Source organism: Bufo gargarizans, chromosome 1 (genome assembly GCF_014858855.1).
Source record: "Bufo gargarizans isolate SCDJY-AF-19 chromosome 1, ASM1485885v1, whole genome shotgun sequence".
Taxonomy (NCBI): Eukaryota; Metazoa; Chordata; class Amphibia; order Anura; family Bufonidae; genus Bufo; species Bufo gargarizans.
Genome location: NC_058080.1, coordinates 141593127 through 141602190, shown reverse-complemented (window position 1 = coordinate 141602190; position 9064 = coordinate 141593127). Strand labels below are relative to the sequence as shown.

The 9064-nt window shown below is 48.3% G+C and overlaps 1 protein-coding gene across 3 annotated transcripts in view; it reads left to right on the top strand.

Moving 5' to 3' along the window:
• Positions 1-7778: 7778 nt before the first annotated feature.
• The window catches only part of LNX1 (ligand of numb-protein X 1), a 200076-nt gene continuing 198790 nt past the window's right edge, over positions 7779-9064 (top strand). For 2 of the 3 annotated variants that reach the window (XM_044294769.1, XM_044294627.1), the window contains exon 1: positions 7820-7900. The gene's annotated coding sequence lies outside the window, so the exon portion shown is untranslated. Of the gene's footprint in view, positions 7901-9064 lie in introns of all 3 variants that reach the window. The other variant, XM_044294706.1, reaches the window with a different exon arrangement.

The following is a 9064-nucleotide window of genomic DNA, read 5'->3' as shown; positions in this document are numbered from 1 at the left end:
CCTTCTAAAACATTAGGGGCGAGGGCATAGGCGTGCGCACGGGGTGTGCCGGGTGTGCCTGGGCACACCCTAATCACACCCCTGTGCTCCGCCTCCTGCACTGCCAGCCGCCCCGCACTAGTGTCCGTCCGACCACACAGCTGCTTCATCATCATGTCAGAGACAGAGGGTGTGACATACTAGTCTACATACTGCTGGATGCTGGTCTCATCTGTAGTGTAATTCACTAATCCATCCAGTCCAGACTCCACCCCCACTGCTCCGCTGTGCTCCGCCTCCTCCTTGTCTCCGACGTCACTCGCCTGCTCCGCCTGCTTCTAAAATGGGAGGAGCATGCGCGTGCGGTGTGACGGAGTGAGTGACGTCACGTTATGCTGCCGCCGACTGCCTATTTTGAATGTGAAGAGCGGGAGCCTGCCTGCCCGCGCCCAGTGTGCCTAACTGCCCATGCCCAGTAGGCCAGTAGTGAATGGATTCTGATCTTCATTTGTGCACTGCCAGCAGTCTGCCACAGTAAAAAGAAAAAGTCTGGAGTGGAGTCCTGACTGTCCCCAGTAAGTTAGTGAAGTGTCAAGTGATAGATAAGGATTATGGATTATTAGATAGTAGTATACATACTAGTACATACTTTGCACAAGTTTACTATTTACAACTTAAAGGGAACAGCTTAATAAGCGATTTTTTGGTGACAGGTTCCCTTTAAGTTGTAAATAATAAACTTGTGCAAAGTATGTACTAGTATGTAGTACCTTATAGTGCTGCAGAGTACTTTCCTAATGCACTTTTTCTTTGTTTAGCTGCATTTAGCCTCCTTGAGAAATCGATGTTTTATTCAGTCGCTGCCCCGTGCTTCAAGTCAGGTTTGAAATCAAGGGGACAGCGGTCTAGGCGTCTCCAATCCTGCTCTCCCCACCTCCCGCCGCCTTTATTGACACGCCGGATCTCAGTCCCGGGACCGCGCTCCCAGCCCGCATGCGCAGTAAAGGGCTGCTGTAGCGCGATCCCGGCTCCTGCTCGTACACTCAGCCGGCTTCAGTTTCGCTACTGCGCATGCGCCCGGCATCTTCTGTAACTGCGCTAGTATGTAAGGCTGGCAGGCGCATGCGCAGTAGCGAAACTGAAGCCGGCTGAGTGTACGAGCCGGAGCCGGGATCGCGCTACAGCAGCCCTTTTACTGCGCATGCGGGCTGGGAGCGCGGTCCCGGCACTGAGATCCGGTGTGTCAATAAAGGCGGTGGGAGGCGAGGATAGCAGGATTGGAGACACCTAGGCCGCTGCCCCCTTGACTTCAAACCTGACTTGAAGCACGGGGCAGCGGCTGAATAAAACATTGATTTCTCAAGGAGGCTAAATGCGGCTAAACAAAGAAAAAGTGCATTAGGACACTACTCTGCAGCACTATAAGGTACTATTAACAGCTTAATAAGCAATTTTTTGGTGACAGGTTCCCTTTAACCTCACTTCTATAAGGAACGCGGGGTCCGTCTTACAATAGTTGCCGGCCTCCACCCCCTGTTGGGGGTCAGTCACTGTCAGGGACACTGTTATGGGGGGGGGGGGGGGTAGATATCTGTGGATGATCATGACACATATAGCACAAGATGCTGGCGCTGCTATATATGTGTGTCATCCACAGATCCCCCCGGCCCCCCATAACAGTGTCATCCACAGATATCCCCTTAACAGTCTATTAAGGGGATATCTGTGGATCACTGTTATGGGGGATCTGTGGATGACGCACTGTTAATAACAATGCATCATCCACAGATGCCCCCATAACAGTGTGTCATCCACTGATGCCCAAAACAATGTGTCATCCACTGATGCCCATAACAGTGTGTCATCCACTGATGCCCATAACAGTGTGTCATCCACAGATGCCAATAACAGTGTGTCATCCACAGATGCCCCCATAACATTGCGTCATCCATAGATGCCCCCATAATAGTGTCATCCACAGATGCCCATAACAGTGTGTCATCCACAGATGCCCATAACAGTGCATCATCCACAGATGCCCCCATAATAGTGTCATCCACTGATGCCCATAACAGTGGGTCTGCATGTATGCAGAGTGTATATGTGTGTGTATGTGTAATATATATATATATACACATACATGCGCGCGGCGTGTGTTTGTGCTTTAGGGTGCACACCCTAATGCAATAGGCTGCGCACGCCTATGGGCGAGGGCCTGCTGCTGATCTGACCATCTAAAACATTAGAGGTAAGGGTCTGCTGCTGAGCTGACCATCTAAAACATTAGGGGTGAAGGTCTGTTGCTGAGCTGACTCTCTAAAACATTAGGGGCAAGTGCTTGCTGCTGATCTGACAATCTAAAACATTATGGGTGAGGGCCTGCTGCTGAGCTGATCATCTAAAATATTATGGGAGAGGGCCAGCTTCTGGGCTGACCGTCTAAAACATTAGGGGTGAGTGCCTGCTGCTGATCTGACCATCTAAAACAGCAGGGCCTGCTGCTGAGCTGACCATCTAAAACATTAGGGGCGAGGGCCAGCTGCTGAGCTGACCATCTAAAACATTAGGGGCAAGGGCCTGCTGCTGATCTGATCATGGAAAAAATTATGGGTGAGAGCCTGCTGCTGAGCTGACCATCTAAAACATTAGGGGTGAGGGTCTGCTGCCAAGCTGACTCTCTAAAACATTAGGGGTGAGTGCCTGCTGCTGATCTGACCATGGAAAATATTATGGGCGAGGGCCTGCTGCTGAGCTGACCATCTAAAACACTAGGGGTGAGAGTCTGCTGGTGAGGTGACTCTCTAAAACATTAGGGCGAGTGCCTGCTGCTGATCTGACCATGGGAAAATTATGGGCGAGGGCCTGCTGCTGAGCTGAGCATTGAAAAAATTATGGTTCAGGGCCTGCTGCTGAGCTGACCCTCTAAAAGATTAGGAGCAAGGGTAGCCAAATAAGCATGTTGATATGATGGAGGAGGAGGACGAGAAAAGGAAGATTGAACCATATACCCTTTTTTGTGGTGGAAGGGGTGCATGGTAATACAGTGTATTTAATACACCATAAAAGCCACATTTAAAGTGCCTTTATGTTCAGCTGCTTTCCTCTGGTGGAGAAGAGACGTCAGGGCCTTGTTCATTTTGATAAGAGTCAGCCGTAGTTGTAGTTTTCCTCCTTGTGACAGTAGGCACATCAGGGTGAGGGTGCTGGCGGGGTGTCATGAAACTGTCCCAGGCCTTGGAGAGTGTTGCCCTGCCTCTGTTGGAACTACTGTGTGTTCCCCTCGTCTCCCCTCCTCGGTTACCCAAGGAACTACATACTCTGCCGCCAGTGTTGTCAGCTGGAAAATTTTGGAGCAATTTTTTCACAAAGACCTTCTGATATTGCACCATTTTGTTAGTCCTCTCCACCACAGAAATGAGATATGAGAAGTTCTCTTTGTAGCAGGGGTCGAGAAGGGTGAACAACCAGTAATCGGTGTTGGCCAAAATGCGTACAATGCGAGGGTCACGGGAAAGGCAGCTTAACATAAAGTCAGCCATGTGTGCCAGAGTCCCAACAGACAAGACTTTGCTGTCCCCATCAGGAGGATGACTCTCAATCTACTCATCCTATTCCTCCTCTTCTGCCCATCCACGCCGAACAGATGGAATAAACCTGCTATGGGTACTACCCTCTTTAGCGGAGGCAACCGTCTCCTGCTCCTCCTCCTCCTCATCATCGTCCAATTTGCGCTGAGAAGACTGAATCAGGGTGGTCCGGCTATCACCCCGTGTACTGTCTTCCCCCATTTCCACCTTTTCCACATGCAAAGCATCCGCCTTCATTATGAGCAGTGAGCGTTTTAGTAGACACAGAAGTGGGATGGTTACGCTGATAATAGCAGCATCACCACTCACCATCTGTTGATTCCTCAAAAATGCGTAAAACCTCACAGAGGTCAGACATCCATGCCCACTCGTTGCTTGTGAAGAGCGGAAGCTGACTGGAAAGGTGACGACCATGTTGCAGCTGGTATTCCACTACTGCCCTCTGCTGCTCACAAAGCCTGGCCAACATGTGGAACGTGGAGTTCCAGCGTGTGCTCACGTCGCACAACAGTCGGTGTGGGGTAGGTTTTGAGAAACCACTGAACCAGTAAGTTTAACACGTAGGCTAGGCATGGTATGTGTGTGAGTTTGCCGACCTCCAAAGCCGCCACCAAGTTACGGCCATTATCAGACACAACCATGCCTGGTTGTAGGTTGAGTGGCGAGAGCCACAGCTCAGTCTGGTCCCTTATACCCTGCCACAGCTCTGCGGCGGTGTGCTGTTTGTCACCTAAGCAAATAAGTGTCAGCGTGGCCTTTTGCCACTTCCCCACTGCAGTGCTACACTGCTTCCAGCTACTGATTGATGGCTGACTGGTGCTGCAAGATGACAATTCAGAGGTTGAAGTGGAAGAGAAGAAGGGGGGGTTGCAGCCACTAATGTACATGGTGGCAGAAATCCTGATGGAAATAAGGCCCGCAATCCTTGGAGTCGGTAGCACCTGTGCCATCCCAGGGTGCGACTCGCTCCCGGCCTCCACAACGTTCACCCAGTGTGCTGTCAGGAAAATATAGCATCCCTGGCCAAAAGCACTTGTCCATGTGTCAGTCGTTAGGTGGACCTTCCCAATAACTGCGTTGGTCAGGGCATGGGTGATGTTACGGGACACATGCTGGTGTAAGGCCGGGCAAAGGCACACCAGGCAAAATAGTGGCGGCTGGGGACTGAGTAACAAGGGACGGTCGCCACCATCAGGCTGCAGAAAGCCTCAGTGTCCACAAGCCTAAGTGGCAACATTTCCAGGTGCGCATTTAGTGCTATGGCCTGTGGGTGGGTGGCTCGGTATTTTCGTTCAAAGGCCTGGGGTATGGACATCTGTATGCTGCGCTAGGGACACAGAAGTGGATGTACTAGCTGATGGTGCTTGGAAAGTCCAGGCGCAGGGAGGGAGGCATCCAGGCCTGCGTCCTGGACAGGTGATTGGCCAGCATGTAACACAGGGGAAGAGGAGGCAGTGGTGTGACCCACAGGCACTGATTATGGACCCAGGCGTTCGGCCCACCTATTAGGGTGCTTTGATGCCATGTGGAGGATCATGCTGGTGGTGGTGAGGTTGCTAGTGTTCACGCCCCTGCTAATTTTGGTACGGCACAGGTTGCAAATGACAATTATTTTATCATCCGCACTTTCATTAAAAAAGCGCCAGACTGCGGAACACCTGCCCCTTGGTAAGGGAGATTTCCGCAAGGGGTGCTCCGGGGAACAGTTGTAGGCCTGTTTGGTGTGGCCTGCCTTCTCCCTTTTGCCACCCCACTACCTCTTCCAGCCTGTTGCGATGCTGCGGATCCCTCCCTCTCTGTACTGCATCCTCGCTCGGCTTACTACCTTCCCAGGTTGGGTCAGTGATTTCATTGTCCACCACCTCCTCTTCCACTTCCTCACTGACTTGTTGACCTAACAACAACCTCACTTATTGACAACTGTGTCTCATCCTCGTCATCAACCTGTTGAGACACTAATTGCCGTGGACTTATTGGCAATTGTGTCTCATCACCATCATCCACCTCGTGAAACACTAATTGATATTCCCAACCGCCATCTTCTTCTGACTGTGGATGCTCAAGAGTTTGGGAATCGGGGCACAAGATCTCCTCATGTCCCTCTTCAAGCGGGCTTGGCGAGAGGCCCAAATTAAGGAATGGCAATGAAAAGAGCTCCTCGGAAGAGTGTGGGAAAATTTGTTTGCAAAGACTCTCCATGGTGGAAGGAAAGAGGATCAGGGCGAGGATTCTATTGACCAGACTCTTGGCTACTGAGAATGGACTTTTTGGAAGATAGGGTGGTGCTTAACCGACTGGAAGCATTATCTGCTGCAATCCAACCGACCACCTGTTCACACTGGTCTGACTTAGAGAGTAGTGTCCTGCGTCTCCCTGCAAACTGGGACACGAAGCTAGGTATCATTAGTGCTCTGCCAGCAGGCACAGTTTCACCGCGCCCAGGGATAAGGCCTCTGCGTGCTCCATCAGCAGCATGGCCACTTCCCCATCTCTTACTGCTCGCCTTCATCATATTAAATGGTATATATGCTTGCAAGTATGTCACACGTACAGTAGCGCAGTTTTTTTAAGTGTATGCGCAAATAAATTACAGTCAATGTCACAGATATTTGGGATGCCGAAACATTATACAGGAGAGGTACCACAGGTAATGGCGCTGCTGTCAAAAGCGTCTAAGAAAACATTACAGTCACTGTCACTGATATTTGGGATGCGGAAACGTTATACAGGAGAGGTACCGCAGGTAATGGCACTGCTGTCAACAGCGGCTAAGAAAAAATTACAGTCAATGTCACAGATATTTGGGATGCGAAACGTTATACAGGAGAGGTACCACAGGTAATGGCGCTGTTGTCACCAGCGGCTAAGATAAAATTACAGTCAGTGTCACTGATATTTGGGATGCCAAACGTTATTCAGGAGAGGTACCATAACCACAGGTAATGGCGCTGCTATCACCAGCGGCTAAGAAACAATTACAGTCAATGTCACAGATATTTGGGATGCGAAAACGTTGTACATGAGAGGTACCACAGGTAATGTCATTGTCCGCAGCGTCTATGAAAAAGTACACTGGATGTCACAGATATTTTTAGGATGCGCAAACGTTATACAGGAGATGTAGCGCAGGTAATGTAACTGTCCGCAGCGAACATTGTCTACAGAAAAAGTACACTGGATGTCACAGATATTTTTAGTATGTGCACACGTTAAACAGGATATGTAGCGCAGATAATGTCGCTGTCCGCAGCATCTACGGAAAAAGTGCACCGGATATCACAGATATTTTTAGGATGCACAAACGTTATACAGGAGATGTAGCGCAAGTAATGTCACTGTCCACAGAGGACACCGTCTACGGAAAAAGTACACTGGTTGTCACAGATATTTTTATGCTGTGCACACATTACACAGGAGATGTAGCGCAGATAATGTCGCTGTCTGCAGCGGCCAAACAATTGCAAGCTATTAAGCGCAGGTTGCGCTTAAAAGGACTTTTGGGTTTCTAACACCAACCCTGCCTAACAAAAAATTTTAATTAATTTTCCTACATTATCTGTCCCTTCTACAGCACAGCTGTTCTTGACTAAGACTGAGCCGAACCCGTGTGACCGGGTGCTATATAGCACCCGATGACGCGTTCCGGACAGTCTGTGGAATAGACTTCCTCAGGACGTGGTCACAGTGGACAGTTTCAAAAAGGGTTTAGACGAATTCTTAAAAGTAAAAAACATTAATGCTTATGAAAACATGTAGAAATGTGAGTCTTACTTCCTTGTGGGATTCGCATCCCCACCTATCCCTTGGTTGAACTTAATGGATGGATGTCTTTTTTCAACCGTATTGACTATGTAACTATGTAACAGTCAACGGGCCACCAATGTCACTGTATGTATTTACAATTGCATATGTCAGTGCCTTTTGTCAGAAAATCTTCCCATTGTATACCTCTGATGAGTGCACGGAGTATAAGATATTACTACTACTTCCAATAGCATAGATACTTAGAAGCTACAGCCTGTGTATGAACAGAGTGAGATACAAGTATTTTACTTCCATCGAGCCCCTTTGCCTCAGACCAGGGTGTACTCCCTGTCATGTATTTTCCTGGCTTGATCTACATGTGAATAGCAGGCTGCAGAAAGGTATTACCTGCCAGCCGGGGCGGGACTATGAGGTCACCGAATGTTTCATGTGAACATTCACCTAATTCATTTACAGGAAGAGATTTCACCTTGTGACAGGAGAGAACAACTTTATTCTGTGGGATTTACACCGAGGACAATGGCCGCAGTAATTCCAATGGACAACCACCCAGGCTTCTTCTCATGAAGGTAACGTAGAGCACATTACATATCACCTAGGATAAGGAAATAGAAGTCTGAAGAAACAAATGTCTAGAGGAACCTGCCAGATAGAGCCGACTACCTCATACTCAGTCTATGGAGTGAACTGTAAGCAGATTGAATGCCACCGGCAGGAGCTAGCACACCTGGCAGGAGCTCTCGAGCATTGTATACTCTATATACTCATCTCAGGAGCAGTCATCAGCTTTGCTGAAGGAAATTCAGATACCTTTAGAGAAAGTTAATACCCAAGTCTCTCCCAACAGTGACAAATGGTGGCAAGTCACAGAGCCATTAAAATAGTCGTAGACACGTTCTGCTGCATTTGCTGATGACATCAGAAAACAATAGCTTACTGCCCTGGAAATATTACACATGTGCGCTCTGTGGGGGAGAGTTATCAATTTTGGTGCAATTTTGCAATAAAGCAAGTTGATCCAAATTCTTGGAAAATCAACAGACCTGGAGACATTTCAGTGCTTGTAATTAAAGGGGTTGTCCAAGATTAGAAAAACATGACTGTCTATAGATTAGGATGAGCGAATCGACTTTGGTTGGTACATCCGAAGTCGATTCGCTAAAATCTTTGTTATAATACTGTACGGAGTTTCCGCTCCGTACAGTATTAGAAGGCATTGGCTCAGATGAGGCGAAGTTATTATTTAGCGAAGTCGCGCACGACTTCGTGTAATAACTTCTGGAATTAATTATTACTGTAAAAAACATTTGTACCGAACTCGGGTTCAGTTCCTATTGGTACCTTTTTTACACTAATAATTCATTCTCGTGCGACTTTGCGAAGTAATAATTTTGGCTCATCGGAGCCAATACATTCTAATACTGTACGGAGCAGCAGTAATTATAAAGTTTTTAGCGGATCGACTTCGGATGTACCTTTGGAGTGAGAGGAGTTGTGATACCAGATACAACCTGTGGGCAGGTGTGGTGCTGTTTTTGGAAGGAAACAGCTATCTTTTTCTAATCCTGGACAAGCCCTTTAACATCGGCTCATTAATGTCTGTACAATGTTTAAAGGGATCGTAGGCATTTTTAACATTGGGCGGGACGTGTGAAATGGCCAGTATCCATGTTCTGTGGATCCGTGATTTGTGGACCGCAAAACGGATACAGTTGTGTGCATGAAGCCTTAGA